Here is an 18,902-nt window from a genome sequence, read left to right on the forward strand (position 1 = left end):
GGCGCCCTCATCAAGGGTGTGCCTGTGCCGTAACTCGGAACACCTTCCGGATTATTTCATAAGGCACACCCGCGAGGAGACGTTTCTGGCCGCACACGAATAAAGCATGGAGACAGCGCGGAAGCGAAGTGACCTTCCCTCGAAACACCCACTCAGCAGCCACTCGCACTCTCACTGGCGTCTCTTAAAAAATTATTCCTCCCAAGGAGAGTAAAACACACTGAATCTCATCATCCAGGGCAGTGTTTTTGCAGATAATTGAACCTGTGAACTTCAGCTCCTTGGCCCAGTCCACATTTGCGGGTCCTCTCCGAAGGGGCCACGGCGGGAGTGACTGCAAACTGTCCTTGCAAAGGAATCAATAAGAGAACTGTGGGGGGGGGAAGTGTGTCTCTGTTGATGTCCTGTTTGATCACAATCACAAGATTGTAAAGACAAAAGGAAAGATGAAAGGTTACCCCGCTTGAAGTCACGATTTTTGAAGGTTGAGCCCACCCGTTGCAAATCAAGAGGATGCGGCTCTTCTGGGCAGATGTGAATCAGTTAGCCTTTGTTTTTCTGGGGCTGCAAGGACCCTACAAAAGGGGGAGCCCTAAGGCGAACACCCTGGAGCAGCAGGAGATGGGGGGCGTCGGAGGTCTTCAGCAGAGAAGGACAACCTAGGTGAGCATGCCCAGCCTTCCCCTGCTGCTGCTGCTCTGGGGCATGGGGGTTCACGTCTTCACAGCGCCTGCTGAAACACGAGAGCGAGATGCCACGATGGTCCAGGTAAATGCTGATTTCCACATGCCATCCTCACGTTTCCAAGGTCAAGGTCTAGAAGCTCAAGCAAGTCTGGGATTCATTCTGGGGTAACTACTTTCTCTGAAACAGGTTCCCTCATAACAAAACGAAACATGTCTTTACACATCTGTAGACATTTCTTTGGAAGATAGAAGGAAACAGAGACAGAGAGAGAGAGAGAGAGTCCTGACTACCTTAACACTGACTTCACAGTGTTATTATTTATTGGTAAGCCTCATAAAGGCTATGAAATCATCACAGATGCAGACAGGTTTTTTTCCCCCCTCTTTGCCCGAAATGTTCAAGACAAAAGAACTTCTTTATCCCCACAGTGAAATCCTGAAGATTTTCAGGCAGTAAATGAGAAAGGTTTCACGTTTCGTGTTTCGATATTTGCCTCCTTATCAGAAATACCTACAAAAGTACTACAACTTGAAGACTGGAACCAACAAATCTGGAAGGCAGAGAAACAGCGGTTTAGTGGTTGAGAAGCTGAAGCAATGCAGAAATTCTTTGGGCTGAAGGTGACTGGGCGGCCAGATGCTGAGACCCTGCACATGATGCAGCAGGGCTGGTGTGGGGTGCCCGACGTGGCTCCCTATGTCCTCACTGAGGGGAACCCTCGATGGAAGCACACAGACCTGACCTACAGGTAACCAGAACGGGCACCAGAGCGAGGACTCTATTCCCCATCAGAGCCATGACAGAGGAGGTCTGACATGTCTCTCTTTTATTTCACATGAAGGATTGAAAATTACACACCAGACCTGCCAAGAGCAGAGGTGGACTGTGCCATTGACAAAGGTTTTCAACTCTGGAGTAATGCCTCCGTCCTGACCTTCACCAAGCTCTCTGAGGGTCAGGCAGACATAATGTTATCCTTTGGGGAGGTAAGCCCTTCTTATCTCCCAAATCTATTCTGGACTGTCCTGATGCTCGCAGGCCTTCTCCACTGGGGGTGGAGGGGTGTTGATTTCATGGGCCAAAGAAAGGAAGCTTCAAAGATCAAGAATAGCTTTGGGGGGCGCCCGGGTGACTCAGTTGGTTAAGCGTCCAACCTCGGCTCAGGTCATGATCTCATGGTCCGTGAGTTCAAGTCCCGCGTCGGGCTCTGTGCTGACAGCTCGGAGCCTAGAGCCTGTTTTGGGTTCTGTGTCTCCCTCTCTCTCTGCCCCATCCCCACTCATACTCTGTTTCTCTCTTTGTCTCAAAAATAAATAAACATTATTATTATTTTTTTTTTAAGAATAGCTTTGGGCTCTTTGTCACCGCCCTCGCCTTTCCCGGGGAAGCCAGACATAACGGGGATACGCCCCTGCTGTCCTGCTCTTCACAGATCATGGCGATAAGTCCGACTTTGGCAGAATCAGAAGCCCGCTTGCTCATGTGTTCCCGCCAGGAAGGGGCATGGGAGGAGGTGTTCATTTTGATGAGGAAAAAACATGGACCGATGACTTCAGAAGTGAGTCCACAAATTCTTCCTATTTCCCCCTTTTGTGGGTCAGTGTTTTCTCTACAAGAATGCCTTTAGTCAAGTGGCCCAGCTTTGTGATCAGCCTTAAATACTTTAGTAAACATAAGCTTTTATTAAAACTATAATTGCTTAGAAAGCCAATGGGAACTCTTTGATCTCATTTATTTTTTTTAAATGTTTTATTTACTTTTAAGGCAGAGAAAGAAAGAGCATGAGTGGGGATGGGGCAGAGAGAGAAGGAAACACAGAATCTGAAGCAGGCTCTAGGCCCTGAGCTGTGAGCACAGAGCCAACGCAGGGCTCGAACGCAGGAACAGTGAGATCATGACCTGAGCCAAAGTTGGACGCTTAACCAACTGAGCCACCCAGGCACCCCTGGTCTCATTTATTTAAAATAAGAGAATATTATTTCTGCAAGTAATACCATTTTACCCATAAAAGTACGTTACTCTAAAAATGTAGCTAGGATGTTTTAAATCACACTGTCACATATATTATTACATACCCAAATGGTTATTTTTGGTAAAGTGATTTGGGGGAAGTTTTCTTGGTGCTTTCCTATGTTATCTAAATTTTCAGAAGTAGACATAGAAGATAATATAAGATTTATGAGCAGAAAACAATAATAAATGTCAATAGAATCCTATTATTCCTCTAGAATATAACACTTTCTACCTTATTTTATGATAGTTATTTATCAGTGGGATTTTTCTTTGTCAGTTGAGTTTCTTCCGGGAATTATACTAGTCCAATCTCAGAAATTCAGACTTTCCTCAGCCCACCTAAAATTATTAAGACACTCTTCTTTCTTTGACGAAACGTACACACACACGTATACCCCACACAGACATACCACCAGCTACACACCAAATCTGCACAAAGAAAGTCAAAAATAAAGCTTCTGAGGTTTGGATGTTTATATTTCCCCTTTGGGTTCCTCAAAAGTGCATTCCAGTAATTGCAAACATGTTCTGTTGGTCTTTTTAGACTACATCTTGTATTATGTGGCGGCACATGAGTTGGGCCATTCCCTTGGACTACTCCATAGTGATGACATTGGCTCTTTGATGTTCCCCAGATACATCTACTATGGTGATGCCCTGCTGTCTCCGAAGGACATCAATGCCATCCAGGCCATCTATGGTGAGCACAAAGTAAAAATGCTGGACAAACAATTAGGGGTCTAGATGTGGGTTTCAAATAAACAGCTTTCAGCTGCGTCCTTTAAGAAAGAGCCTTCGTTCTGTGGGGCAACTGGATGGCTCAGTCAGTTGAGCATCTGACTCTTGATTGTGGCTCAGGTCATGATCTCAGGGTGGTGAGATCAAGCTCTGGGTTGGGCTCCGTGAAGAGTGTAGAGCCTGCTTGGGATTCTCTCTCTCTCTCCGCCCCTCCCCTGCTTGCTCTTTCGCTCGCTCGCCCTCTGTCTCTCTAAAATAATAAAAATAGAGGCTTCATTCTAAATGTTTTTGTGTTAACATAATATGCCAACTTAACTTACTTCAGAACTTCTATTTATTTTTTAGGACCTTCCACAAATCCCATCCAGCCGAAAGAACCGCCAATCCCACGAGCCTGTGATAGCAAGTTAACATTTGATGCTGTCGCCAAAATTCGTGGAGAATCATTCTTCTTTAAAAACATGTAAAAAAGAAAGAAAAAAAGAGGGGCTCCTGGGTGGCTCAGGCAGTTAAGCATCGGACTTCAGCTCAGGTCATGATCTCACGGCTCATGGGTTTGAGCTCCATGTCGGGCTCTGTGCTGACAGCTCGGAGCCTGGAACCTGCTTCGGATTCTGTGCCTCCCTCTCTCTCAGCCCCTCTTCCACCCATGCTCACTCTCTCTCTCTCTTTCTCTCTCAAAAATAAACATTAAAAAATCTAAAAGAGAGAAAGAAAGAAAGAAAGAAAGAAAGAAAGAAAGAAAGAAAAAGAAAGAAAGAAAAAGAATTGAAGAAAGAAAGAAAAAATCACCATTAATACTGATATGCTTTTAAGTTGTTCTGACATTTTTGTTGAACGGTCTCTGTTTCTTTAGCAATATATTTTAATTGGTCATTTTCATAGTAGTGCATTTGTATGAAGTGATTTATTCTTCAAAAATTTTTATCACAGATAAGGGGCACCTAGCTGGCTCAGCCAGAAGAGCATACGACTCTCAACCTCAGGGTTGTGAGTTCAAGCCCCACGCTGGGTGTAGAAATTACTTAAACAAAAATAGAAAGAAGAAAAACAAATTTTTATCATAGGTAAGTCATTCAATCGCCAGAAAATTCATGAAGTCAAAGGCATTATAAGGCTTCCACTCCACACTGGCCCACAGGCAAACTTGTGGGTTAGGCAGACAGATAGATCACAGGCTTGTCAGTAATGGAGCTGGAACTCGTCTTCCAACTCCTTTCACCAACCCCTGAGCTGTGAACCTCCTGAGCTTGTTTCTGCTGTCTGGGATGATAAACGTGTTAGTGAGTTGGAACAAATAGGTTCTTCCGAGCAGCACTGCTCAAATCAGATGTCTACACCACGCTCAGGGCAATGTAGTCTAGGGCCCAAAAAGGAAGGTCCAGGGGATGTCAAGAGCTGAGAGGGACTGATGGGGGCCAGTGCCGACACTGCAGGGGGCTTGGTGGTGGGTCCAGGGACTGCGAGCAGCGGCTGGGCCTGCTAGGAGGCTAACAAGGAAGGTTCTTTCCGGGACATGAGCCCTCTGGTCCTTCCCAAGTCTAGTGGCTCGCTGTATGCTTCCATTTGGTGTCTATGGTCTTGAGAACACTCCCGTCAGCCCACGTAGGAGCCTGTGCTGAGCTGTCACCCTGGTCCCCAGGACGTGACACAAACGTAGCAAAACTCCCAACCAGAAAACCCTACGATGGAGAAGCTTGGTCGGAGCCTCTCACACCTTCTTTAGCCTCGTCGTCGGCCTGTGTCATCTGCCGGCACGTAGGATCTCTGTGAGATGAGACATCCCGCACGTAGAGGGCCCAGCATGGGGGGGGCAGACTTGTGTCCAGGGAGAAGAGCTGGTCATCAACCCAGGCTGTTGCACTTACAATCTTTTCCTCTCTTCTGAATCAGGTTCTTCCTACGCACAGGTGTCTTCTACGAAACAGTGGATCCCGACGTCATTTCTGACTTAGGTAATGGAGTAGACGCTGCTTATGAAGTTGCTAGAAGAGATGAAGTTTTCTTTTTTAAAGGTAACGCTTCCGGGGGTTTTTTTGGTTGATGGGTTTATGAGTTACATGTTTCATCAGGTTTTTGTTGCTAGTTGAAAATTAAGGGGGCCATTTCCATAAGTCAAGAATCTTGAAACAGATCTAACGTGTGTGGAGAAAACAGGAGGGTTTATATACACACGAGGTCTCACACTGCCTTCTTGTGAGGCGGTCGCGTGTTTGTGCTCATACTGCGGCATCATGACGTGCGATGCGCTGATGTGCTGGAGATGCTAAGCGAGCACGTACCAAGTTCTTTGCCAGGAGCTGAGAGGGGCCTCCCGGGGAGATGCCATGGCCGCAGGACCCCTGTGCATCTGGGGAAGCCAGCCGCCTGCACCCCGGACAAACGCCTGGCTCGGGGACACCACACTTGGGAATAAAACCCTGTATCCACCTCTCGTGAATGAGTGTCTGCAGGAAAGCCTGACTACTGTCCTCAGAGCCCTGGGCACAGTGTTTTCATGCTCGATTTTTCTGTTGACAGGTGGTAAATACTGGGCCATCAAGGGGCACCGGGCACTGTATGGCTATCCCAGGGACATCTACAGCTCCTTCGGCTTCCCCCAAAGGCTGAAGAAAATCAATGCTGCCATTCACAAGGAGGAGACTGGGATGACGTACTTCTTTGTTGCCAGCGAGCATTGGAGGTAAAGACAGGCAGATCACTCAGCGGAAGGAGCTGCCTTTTTAAAAATCATTCTCAAACCCTGCAGAACCTCCATCCTCCCTTGGTGAATGGACGCAGCTAGACCAAGAGTCACTCGGAAGCCTCTCTGTTATCGTCACGCCATGTCTGTCCTTGCGAGGCAAGGGACCTGTAGGATGGAGTTGAAAAGGACGATAGAAAGCGGGAACAGAAAGGAACCTTCTTTCCCACGGTAGTTCTCCTTGATAGGGCAGACAATGGAGTCCGAGATAAAGTTTGAATCAGATTTTAGGGTTGATGCTGCTCTAGTCTGTTCCAGTCTCCCATAACCCTATTGAACTGGGACCCTTGCCAGTTGGCACCTATTATTTCCATGCTGGCAATGCACCCACTCACAACTGTTTACAGCGGTGGTTTTCTACAAAATGAAAATGAAGGCAGCCCCCACCTCTCAGATTTATTGTGAAGAGTTGAGGAAGCAGTATACTTAAACCACTCAGAACAGTGACTTGATACTTAATGCTGAGTATTACTTATTGCTATTAATCACACATTCTGAAATTTCTAATACATTTTTTTTTACCGGGTATGATGAAAACACGCAGTCCATGGATGCGGGTTTTCCCAAAGAGACAACTCAAGACTTTCCCGGAATTGGCAAAAAAGTTGATGCTGTCTTCCAAGATGGAGGTAAAGATGTCTCCCTTTTGTGGCCATAGAAATGACAAATGTACTGTTCCTTAGATATGAAAGCAAATTGCCTGTGTGGAAATGGATATTTTTTTTCAAGAGTTCATATATAAAATCACCATCTATTTGTCTCATAGGATCGTTACCTTTCATTTTCTTCCTAGGATTTCTATTTCTTTCGTGGAAAAAGGCAGTACAAATTTGATCCTAAAACCAAGCAAATTTTGACTGTCCTGAAAACCAACAGCTGGTTCCACTGCAGAAGTAAATGATGATTGACTATCACAAAGGAGAAAAGAAAAAATACCCCTGATGAGCCCAGGGGAGGTGTTTCCCTGAGGACCCAGATATTTCAGTATTTTATTCTTGTCTCTCGGCGATACTGAGGCACAGGCGTATGAGCACAATCTGATTTAACCTCGATCTGGAGATAGTCTGGGTTAACGAGATTGTACTCCTTCACGAACTTCCACACCTTAGCTTGACCTGAGTGCTGAGGGTCTCATGGCTGTAGCTCATCCCTAGGTTTACCTACAGAAAAGCTTTTTGTCAATATTCTATGATATTTTAAGTAATTATGCTTCTCAAGATAACACCTTCTCACGTGTTGTGTCTGTAAGGCTAGGCAAGCTCACCATGAAGTTTGTGGGAGGACAGGATGTACAGAGTTTCAAGCACATTCCTTTGTCATGGCGGAGGCATCACCTGAGGGGAAGGGGCTGGTTATTGAGCCACCTCTCTGGTTTTGATTACAAACTAAGCCTTAGGTCAAGTAAGGGAAGGGATTGGGAGTGCCTGGCTGGCTCAGTCAGTAGGGCACGTGACTCTTGATCTTGGGGTTGTGAGTTCAAGCCCCACATTGGGCATAGAACTTACTTAGAAATATATATATAAAGAAAGGAAAGAATAAAAATGAGCAGCTTTTTAATAAATAATCACAGTGGAAGAAGGGATTTACTGAGCTTTGGCTGGGGGTCCCGGAGGGAGCCCTGGATTCGGTAGGTTTATGTGTATTCCCTCAGCCCTATGAGGTGACTTCTCTCCAATTTCTCAGTGACAAAGTCCAGAGCCTGAAGCCAGCACATAGCCTCAAATTTACTGCAGAAACATGAGTGGGCTGCTTAGACTTCTCCACTATCATCCTAGCTATCTTCATCAGGTTAGGAGCTGGTCCCCGAACTACGTAGCCTGAGGGCTCTTGTCCTCCAGGGAGTGTTCCGTGCAGAGCACTCTGGGTGGGTCACATTATGCAGATACACTTTGCAGAGGCTAGTGATTGCTGCTGAAAAACAATCGAGGCCATGCAAATCCTCGCTTCTGCTCATACAACTGATTTCTCTTAGGTTTCCTGATGCTGCTCTGTGCTCAAGGCGCCTCGATTTTATAGTGAAGTATTTGTATAATGTTTGTGGTTGAGTATTTTCTTTTTCTGTTTACCAAGATAATAAATGCATGCTCAGTAATTCTGGGCAAGATGGCAAGCCGCCTGCGGGCTCCTTCCTGTGAATCAAAGGCGCAGAAGTAAGGGGAGGCCGGTGAATCCTAGAATAGACGCAAGCGGGGAGAAAGCCTGAGTGGCATGGGAAGAGGAAACAGCACCCCGATGGGTGAGGGACAGCTGCCTCCATGCGGGGGCGGGATTGTGGAAGTGGGTTCTACTGCTGCCCCTTCTCTCACGTGTTGCTGTGGACCCCGCATCGGCACGGCAGGCCTGGACGGGGCAGGATGAGCGAGAGACGAGGGGTGAGGTCAGGGCAGTGACCCTATTTCACGCTCAGCGAAGGCTCAGGCCCCTACAAGGCCCTCCAAGCCTGCTCTCTCTGCACCTCGTTGTCTAGCATTCTCCCTCTTGGTTGCTGCATTCCAGCTGCACTGGCTTCTTTGCTATTTGTGGAGCGTGTGACATGTATTCGGGCCTCAGTGCCTTTTCACCACGATTCCCCCAAATACTTGCATGGTTGAGTCCTTCATGTCTCCTGCAACTCTGCTCAAATGTCCTTCTCAGGGGGACCATCGCTAGCTGCCTCTGTCAGTAGTACAGTGTGCACCACCCCTCCACAGAGACACGGAGTCCTGACTGTCCTACACCACTCTACAGTGGTCACCGTCTAGCATATTCTGTAATTCAGTCTCTCCTTACATCTGCTGTTTACTGCCTGTCTGCCCTCTACAAAGCAGGCTCGTGAGGACAGGAGCCATTGTTAGTTTCTGTTTGATGTTTGTCATTGTTATACTTCGGGAGCCAAGGAGGTACACGCAAAAAATTAACAAATTAATACAGAATTGAGGCGGGATGCCAGCGGAGCCGGGACGCCAGTAACAAGGTGTGGGGTCAGCTTGACCAGCTCCTGAAGGACCCGGCTCCCCGTGCCCCCAGCCCGGACACGGCAGCAGCTCCCAGAAATGCTCGGAGCCGGACACAGAATTTCTGAGCGGTTCCTGGTGGGGTGGGACCCACTGATGAGGATGAGAAAAATGAGAACAGTGGAGTGCAGACTGTCTTACCAAACATCTGCCCCAAGCTGCTTCCATTCTATCTTGGTCCAGCTCGCAGAGAACACGCCAGGACCCAGGCCTTAAAACCATCCACAGAGTCCAGGGAGACTGACAGTTTCGTGGAAATACGAGATCACGGGGGAAGTGCGTATTTCTAATACCTACATCTGACCAACGACTTGGACCCAGTAGAGATAAAAAGTTCCTACAAAGCAATAATAAAATGACAACCCAAGTAAAAATACACAGAAGTCTTTTTTTTTAATTTACATCATTATTGCCTATAGTGCAATAATGATTTCAGGAATCGAATCCAGTGATTCATCACTTACATATGACACTGAGTGCTCATCCCGACAAGTGTCCTCCTTAATGCCCTTTACCCATTTAGCCCATCCCCCACCCACAACCCCTCCAGCAACCCTCAGTTTGTTCTCTGTATTTAAGAGTCTCTTATGTTTTGTCCCCCTCCTTGTTTTTATATTATTTTTGCTCCCTTCCCTTATGTTCATCTGTTTTGTATCTTAAATGCCTCATATGAATGAAGTCCTATGATATTTGTCTTTCTCTAATTTCGCTTAGCATAATCCCCTCTAGTTCCATCCACGTTGTTGCAAATGGCAAGATTTCATTCTTTTTGATTGCCGAGTAATACTCCATTGTATATATAGACCACGTCTTCTTTATCCATTCATCAGTCGATGGACATTTGGGCTCTTTCCATACTTTAGCTATTGTCAATAGTGATGCTATAAACATTGGGGTACATGTGCCCCTTCAAAACAGCACACGTTTATCCTTTGGATAAATACCTAGTGGTGCAATTGCTGGGTCATAGGGTAGTTCTATCTTTAGTTTTTTGAGGAACTTCCATACTGTTTTCCAGAGTGGTTGCACCAGTTTGCATTCCCACCAGCAGTGCAAAAAAGATCTTTTCTCTGCATCCTCACCAACATCTGTTGTTGCCTGAGTTGTTAATGTTAGCCACTCTGACAGGTGCGAGGTGGTTTCGACTCCTACTTCCCTGATGATGAGTGATGTTGAGCATCTTTTCATGTGTCTGTTTGCTGTCTGGATGTCTTCTTTGGAAAAGTGTCTATTCATGTCTTTTGCCCATTTCTTCATTGGATTATTTGTTTTTGGGTGTTGAGTTTGATAAGTTCTTTATAGATTTTGGATACTAACCCTTTATCTGATATGTCATTTACAAATACCTTCTCCCATTCCGTCGGTTGCCTTTTAGTTTTGCTGAGTGCTTCCTTCACCATGCAGAAGCTTTTTATCTTGATGAGGTCCCAATAGTTCATTTTTGCTTTTGTTTCCCTTGCCTCCAGAGACATGTCGTGTAAGAAGTTGCTGCGGCCAAGGTCAAAGAGGTTTTTGTCTGCTTTCTCCTTTAGGATTTTAATGGCTTCCTGTCTTACCTTTAGTTCTTTCATCCATTTTGAGTTTGTTTTTGAAAAATACACAGAAGTCTTAATCAAATCAAACTCTTCATAAAGGAAGACATACAAATGGCCAATAAACACATAAAAAAAGTACTTAACATCATAAGTTACCAAGAAAATAAAATTCTTATAAGACATTACTACAAAACCACTAAACTTATTAATATGAATGACTGAATATACTCAATGAGGAGCTAGAATATCTATACCTTTCCTACGATATGGAAGTCACTCACAAAGTTAAATATTTACCTACCTTATGACCTCTTCAATATATTTTCCTGGGATAAATGAAAACACAAACCTACAAGAAGCTTGCTTGGGAAGGCTCGTAGAAGCTTATGCATGTAGCCCAAATCTGGAAAGAGTATATTCACACGGTACAATACCATAGAAAATGGAGTATAAATGATCTACGAGTATACACCACCACACAGATGAAGCTAAAAACTATTATTCCAGGCAAAGACTACATATGCTTGGTTCCATTTGGATGACCTTATTGATTAGGAAAAGTAATCTGTAGGGAAAGAAATAAGAACAGTGGTGAGTCTGGGGAAGGATTCAGATCGGGTGAGAAAGCCATAGAGATCTTTCTAGGGCGATGGAAATGTTCTAGTTCTTCGTGGGGGGGGGGGGGAGGTGGATTACATGGGCAGGTACATTTGAAAATTCACCGAATTATGCACATAAGACTTGTATCCTTCACTGTATGTCAGTATCTCAAAAATATTTAAACCAAAAAGAAACTAACAGAAAAAAGAAGTCTTAATCATTAGATAACTACTAAAACAATTAGAAATAGTGATTTACAAATCTTCCCCCAAACACTGGCCCAGATAGTTCTATGGATTTTTTTGTGCAAAAATTCATTTCAAGGAACAGATGGCTCCAATATTACATGAACTCTTTCAGAGAAAACAGTGTATATTCTACTATGACACACAGCAGATACGGACACACTTCACTCATTGTCCTATTAAATAAATGCAAATAAGACAAAACAGCCTACATCATTGATGCTTATTCCACATAGTCTTGGATACCTGGCTGACAATTTGGACAAGAAAAAAAATGAGAAAAAAATAACATGAGTTATAAGGATCAAAAGGGAAGAGTCCAAATTACCATTATTAGCAGGTCATTTGATCACTTCCATAGAAAAGCCCAAAAGAATCAAAACTCCTCAGACAGGACAGACCTTTCAGTGTTCCCAAATATAACATCAACACATCAAAATCACTTATGCTCCTACACATTCACAATAAACAAGTAGATAACATATAGAAAATAAAATACTGATAGCTACAGGAAAATCTATAAATCTATCTAGGAAGTAATCTAGCAAAAACAGAGTAAGACCTCAATAAATAAAATTTTTCAGACCCTATTAAAGATAAAACAAGAAAAGCTAAAAAAAAAAAAAAAGAGAGAGAAAGAAAAGAAAAAAAAAGAAAAGCTGATGACCTACAACTCCAAAGATGACCAATTTTCCCCAACTTAATTTGTAAGTGTAATGAAACTTCAATTAAATCCCAATGGGATTCTTTAGGAAACTTGAAAAACTGATTTTGAAGTGTTTACAAAGGAATAAAAGCAAAGACAGAGAGAGTCCTCCCCGCCAGACATGTTACAAAACCACTGCGTCGCCAGGCGCAGAATGGATACAGAAGCAGAGATAGAAGGAAGCTAACAGAACCAAATATGAGTCCAGAAACGCATCCTTGGTGTGACAGAGGTGGCGTCACCAACTCGAAGGAAAACAACAGATTATTATACGATGCCTTGGAGAAGACTGCATGGAATCCAGGAAAAAACCCAGATGCGTTAGATCTCTCCTCAGGTGTTCATGATTTATACATTTCACCACGTGTTTCCGGGTCCTCTCCTGCTGGACACAGGGAAGGGTTACCCGTTCCAGCCCATTTGCAGTGTTTTGGCGTCAGATCACTAGTTCTGGACAGTGAATTGGCAGTGTCCACCAATGGCGGACGTGTGGCGTAGGCCAGAGATGAACTTCTGTTGCTTCGAGAGACCTTAAGGAATTCAGGGCTTCTAATCTCCTAGAAAAAAGACAAAACTCTAAAAATAATTGTAAAAAGGATAGGCAATTTTTGCCACCTTAACGTGGGGAAGAATTTCTCAAACAACACCAGAAACGCTGAAGCTCTATGGGGTGGGGCTGATAGGTTCGACCACATCAAAATTTCAACCGTATACCCAGGTAGCCAAGAGCAGGTGAAGGCATATCCAACTGTGCAATCAGAAAAATAGGAAATGTAGACAGGTTGTAGATTTCTACCCATCGAAATGGCAGAAATTGGAAGTTCTGGTAATCCTAAGGGCTCGTACAAACATGGGGGGGGAAAGACGTTCATTCTAGCTGGTGGCACGGCTCTGCCCGAACCCCAGTGATTCCACTGCTGGGTGTTCATTCTGATCACGGTCCGCAGGAGAATTGTCGGAGGGTGACCGTTAGAGCAGGGTCGGTGACAACAGGGAGCTAGCTGCGGCCTGGGGCCTTTGCTGGGAGCTGACCAGGGGGATGGGACCCATCCCCGCACGCGATCGAAATATCAGAATACCACGCAGTGCTGGTGGACCGCACACCAAACGGCACCAGACCAGCAGGGACTGACTCGAAGGCCAAGTGTGAGAATGAAGAGCCAAGGCCAGTGCCATTTATAAAAATAGAGAGTTTACACACAAAACGGGGCCATATGCTTTTCAAGAGATCGTGCAAATTTACATGAACCTTTGGAAGGAAACTGGGAGGATATATATTAAATACATTAGGTATTTGGTTTTTGTTCGGTGGCAAATCCTTTTTTAAGTTTGTATTTAAATTCCAGTTAGCTAACACAGTGTAATACTGGTTTCGGGTGCACAGAACGCGACTCAACACTCTGCACGTCACCCAGTGCCCGTCACAGCGAGCGCCCCCCTTAATCCCCATCACCTGTTCCCCATCCCCGCCCCACCTCCCCTATGGTGACCATAAGTCTGTTCTCTATAGTTAAGAGTCTGGGTCTCAGCTGGCTCTCTGTTTCTTTTATTTCCTTCCATTTGCTTGCCTGTTTTGTTTCTTAAATTCTGCATACGAGTGAAATCACGTGGTATCTGTCTTTCTCCGACTGACTGGCTTCACTTAGAATAATCCTCTCTAGCTCCATCCACATTGCTGCAAATGACATTTCATTCTTCTTTTTTTTCCTTTTTTTTTTTTTAGGTAGGCTTTACTCCCAGCAGAGCCCGACATGGGGCCCGTCCCGGGGCTGGAACCCACAACCCTAAGATGAAGACCTGAGGTGAGATCAAGAGTCGGGTGCTCAACTGTCTGAGCCACCCAGATGCCCTAACTTCATTCTTCTTTATATCTGAGTAATAGTCCATGGGGGGGGGGGGGGGGTTAGGTGTGGTGTGGGTAAAGAAGAAAACTGATAAAAATAATAAAAGGAGTAACATATAGACTAGTGAGGATAGTACGGCCTGAGGGGGAGAAAAAAAACCAGAAAACAAGAAAATGGAAAAAATGGAAAAGAGAGGGGAAGAGGAGAAAGAAAAATTGAAAGAAAACTTAAAAAACCCTAAACATTCCAAAAATAAATCATTTATAATGTTACCACCCAATGTTAAGCACCGTGAATATTTTGGCTCATAAACTTGTACTATTTTGATGCTTATGTTTCTCTTTATGAATATGAAAACACATTGTACCCAGGTTTCTATCGCCTGGATTTTCCTCCTAGCAAATGTCATGATATCAAGTAGCCTCTACATCGTATTAAGTGAAAAAAGCCCTTACTGACCATCTACTATGTGGATGCGGCTTTATGCGCTTCGGCGGCATCGGCAACATAGTGAGAGCTGTCTTCGTGGGGTTCACACTTCTGCTCAGGGAAGACAGACACAGAGTCAACGTAATTTAAAAAGAAAGCCTGTAGGAGGGCGATACACGTTACGGGGGAGCACGCAGGACGAGCGAAGGAAGAGTGTTGGGCATAGGGGTCCGCTGATCCCTGTAGCGTCGCAAGCAATAGGGTCAGCACTCACAGACCAGGTGTCCCTTGAGGGGAGACTCGGAGCACAGGAACAGGGCACTGATCGCCTGGGGGAGCTTGCTTGGCACAGGTCACCAGCCAGGGGGGACGCCCCAGGACGGGACAGGCACCCCGGTGCACGTGAGAGCCGCGTGGCAGCGTGGCTCCGGCTGAGTGAGGAAGCCAGGCGTGGGGACTGAGGCAGCAGACGGCCCGAGTGGACAAGTCACCATGGGCCGGTGTGAGGACTTTGACTTGGAACCCGGACGCCAGGAGCCAGGGGCACGCTGACCAAAGCAGCGCACGCTCACTGCTGCTGGAACACATGCCGCAGGGCACCAAGAATACAAGCAGGAAGCCTGTTGTCCGGGCACGAGATGACGGCGGTTCAGACCACGGTGGCAGCAGGGGACACACATGACAGAAGGCACTTGTAGGTGTCCTGTTCTCCTCACAGACATCTCTTTTCTCGCAGGTTCTACTGGGCCCTGTCCTATCGGTGGTAGGTAGTTACTAAGCCTTCAACTGTTATTTGACGGACAAAATGTTTTCCTTTTACCATTTCCAAAGCAAATTGTGACTCACTGGGCCTCTGGGGACCTGCATATGAGGTCCACCTGTGACCCAGCATCCACTGAATTCGCTGAGCAGCTGCTCTTGGTGAGAAAGCTGCGTGGCCCGGCAGCTGGGGGGACAGCCTGTGTGAAGCACGTTCAGGCGCTGAGTGCTGGCCACTGTGTGACCACGTGCGGCCTCTCAGTGACCTTGTACAACTGCTACCCACAGCGTGACATCAAGAAGATGCTCTTCAGTCCCTGAGGGACAAAACTGCTTCGGGACTCCATGGCTGCTCCGTGAATTCCCTGCCCTGTGTTCTCACCCACAGCAAACTGCGTTTGAACGAGCTTTGGCTGAGTCCCTAGTGCCCAGTCGTCCAGCGACCCTGCCTTGTTCAGAGCCTGGCCGGTCCTCCCCAAATGAGATGATGGCAGCCCTTGCTTCCGTTCCCATTCAGGGGCTGCCCGAGTGGACTCTGGGCGCCCTCTCCTGGTCTCGCACGGGCGTGACCAGCTCCAGCCACACCAGGGGGGCCATGTGTCCGGCATCCAGGTTTCCATGGCTTCCACGAGCCCAGCTCCGGGGTGTCTGGCATTTTACACTGGATACACCGGAGTCCTGGAAGCTCTCCCGTAACTCATGGCAAGCTCCCGTATGTGCCACGAACACACAGAAAACTCCCTGCGTGGAGAGAACGTGCGTTGACAGCTGTCACCTCTGGCGGAGGCTTAGGAGGGTCACATTGACCTGTCGTGCTTAGGAGTGTTTGAAATTGCTTTTCACAGAAACGTGTGTAGTCCTGTATTACTAGAATATTTTCAACGATTTTTTGTGAGTCCTGTGAACTTCAGTTTATGACCTGCTTTCCATCCGCTGCCTCTAGGACGCACGGCTGTCCTGGGAGATCGTCTCTTACACGACTGACGGAAAATGGTCACTCTTGCTCTGGGTGCCGGGCGGTGGGCTGAGCGCCTCCCATCACACCTGCACCTGCCTGGAGTCTTTACAGCCTTCCGGCCACGGGGGCACCACTGAGGAGACCCAGGCTTCAGGATGGGACCTCGCGGCAATAAGTGGCTCATCAGGGATGTGAAACCGAGGCACAGAGACTGAGGAACCTGTCCAAGGTCAGGTGAATGGAGGTGGGGGGTGGTGAAAGGTCAAACTCAGGCCTCCAGACCTTGGCCCCACCTACAAAAGAGAGACTGGCCGCCTGTGAGGACACGAGGCTCTTCAGTTCGGGCTCCACCCCCTTGCCCTAGGCAATCACACTCGCAGAACTGGGGAGAAGGAAGAGCCAGAATGTCCCCATGGTGACCTCAGTACAACATTTAAACAATCCTGAGATGACAGGTCAACTCTGGTCCGTGACTTCGCTGAGCTCCAACAGAAATAGCTTCGGAGGTGGGGTTATAAAACCAAACCTGGGCCCCCAACTCCATTTACTTGTTAGCTGGGTGACCTTGAATCACTCGCTTAACCTGTTTACATGAAAGTGATTTTGCAAAGGCTCTGAGGACAACACCTGGCCTATAACGTTTGTCCAGTAGACATTTACGTGACACAGTCTTCCTATCCAAAGTCAAACTGAGGACCAGGGTGGACGCAGGTGGTCCTGGGATTTTAGGACATAATCTTCTCAAACCCCATGCCAACCCACATGATCCTCAGGCGCAATCACTCCACACAGTTACTAACCACCTCCCGCTGAAAATGTTCCCGTTGAAAATGATAGCCTGCGGGAGGCGGATAAGGGCCCCCAAACGCCCCAATTCCAGGATGCCTAATCCCTGAAATCTGTGAACACGTTTGCTTACGTGGCTGAGCAGACTTTCCAGGTGTGAATAAGGTTGAGGACCTTGACATGGGGGAACGGCCTGGGTTATCCAGGTGGCCTCAATCCAATCGTGCAAATCCTTAAAGTGGAGAAACCCTTGCTGGTCAGGGCAGGAGGTGAGGCAGGGAGAAGGGGTGGGGAGAAGCAGGCTGGCTGGCTTTGCAGCCGCAGCAAGGGGCCACAGCCAAGGTGTGCAGGCCGCCCTGGAAGCTGGGAACACCTCCTCTGGAGCCTCCAGAAGGGACTGGAGCCCTGCTCACAGTTGGGTTGTAGCCCGGAGAGACTCCCAGCAGATCTGTGACCACAGAACGGTGAGATGATCCATTGTCTTGTTTCAAGGGCACCGAGCTCGTGGGTAACTTGTTAAAGCAGCCAGAGGAGGCTGGGGCACTGCCCGGGACAGTCGTCAGGGGGTAGGCCGTGTTTTTCTGGTATTTTAGGCCGAAAAAATTAGTTGAGATTCATTGACCCAGACGAGAACAGAGTCTAGTGGGGACTTTGCAGGTGGGAGGCAGAGCTAGTCCAGAGGGGCTCCCCTCGACCCAGGCGGGGGTGGGCTAGGGGGGTGGGGGGCAGGGGGTGAGGAGCAGGGGCGCCGTGTGATGGTGTGAGGGTGTACGGAAGAGGGCGCACCGAGCAGGGGGCGCTCAGAGCAGGCCCCAGCCCCCGAGGAAGGCTGAATGCGAGGACACGAGCTCGGGGTGCGGGGGGGGGGGGGGTTAGTTTTCCACCCCAGGGGACACCCGCTGCTGGCAGACAGGGACAGGCCGTGTGGCAGGGTGCGTGCTGCTGCAGGAACGCGGGCACGTCCGCGGACACCACGGGGCGGTTCCCAGGGGCCTGGGGTGACGGACGTCACAGGTGACGTCATCTCGCGGGATAGCTGGGCGGGAGGCTGGACACTGGATGGGAGAAGCTTCAGGAAAGACTCCGCTCCGGAAAAAGGAAATCAGAAACCGCAGCCACAGGCCAGGCCGGCTGACGGGAGGAGAGAGACTTTGGGGAGATCCACTCCGCGGCTTCCTGCCTCCAGCAGAGCCGCCTAGAGAAGTGGCATCGTGCCCTGGTGGGGACAGGTACTGACCATCCGTGCGGTCTCGCCCTCCCCGTGCTCCGCCTGGGAGGAAGCACAGGCTGGAAGACCCGGCGGGGGTGGGGCTGGGGGTGGGGGGCTCCCGCTGCCGCCTGCAGCCATCCTGCACGCGCATGGCCGCCACAGCTGCCCCTGTGCCCCACCTGCCACCCGCGGGACCACCCCCTCACTCATCGGGGCCCTGGATGTTAGCGGTGTGGACGCCCCAGGGCACGTGTGTGACGCGATGGTACCTCCGGCCTCCTCCACGTCCTTCCTCCCCATCCAGCCTGCCCCCCAGAGCTGTGTCTCCTCGTCCTGGAGGAAGACCCAGGTCACCATGCCCCTCACCCAAACTCCATCCCCCCCGGGTCTGTCCTGGAGGCTGTGGCCAAGGTTACCTGCACTGACTCGCTGAGGAACCGACGGCGGCCGCTTCTCAGCGGCCTGTTGATGCTCAGTCCTGTCCCTCCACCGCTGGGTTCCAACCACCACTGCAACTTGCTTGTCTTAATAAGCTGGACACACATTCACCAGGAACCGTGTTAACCCCCTGGTACAACCCAACCTTCCTCCTCTCTCCGCCCTAACCCACCGCAACCCATCCACCCCAGCCCTGGAGGTGTGATGGTCCCCTCTCT

At 48.1% G+C, this 18,902-nt stretch overlaps 2 long non-coding RNA genes across 3 annotated transcripts; both read left to right on the forward strand.

The window, feature by feature from the left end:
* Nucleotides 1–1,532: 1,532 nt before the first annotated feature.
* On the forward strand, nt 1,533–3,891 carry LOC106976478 (uncharacterized). Of its 2 annotated transcripts, XR_008290737.1 has the most exons (4): nt 1,533–1,673; nt 2,120–2,245; nt 3,336–3,400; nt 3,784–3,841. It is a non-coding gene; the product is annotated as an uncharacterized LOC106976478 (long non-coding RNA). The 2 variants fall into 2 exon arrangements; XR_008290736.1 differs by having other exon boundaries at nt 3,336–3,891.
* Nucleotides 3,892–6,549: 2,658 nt separating this feature from the next.
* LOC128311966 (uncharacterized) lies at nt 6,550–17,694 on the forward strand. Its single transcript, XR_008290735.1, has 5 exons — nt 6,550–6,810; nt 8,252–8,417; nt 10,641–10,682; nt 13,984–14,062; nt 16,236–17,694. It is a non-coding gene; the product is annotated as an uncharacterized LOC128311966 (long non-coding RNA).
* Nucleotides 17,695–18,902: the final 1,208 nt, after the last annotated feature.

Source organism: Acinonyx jubatus, chromosome D1 (assembly GCF_027475565.1).
Source record: "Acinonyx jubatus isolate Ajub_Pintada_27869175 chromosome D1, VMU_Ajub_asm_v1.0, whole genome shotgun sequence".
In the NCBI taxonomy this organism is placed as follows: Eukaryota; Metazoa; Chordata; class Mammalia; order Carnivora; family Felidae; genus Acinonyx; species Acinonyx jubatus.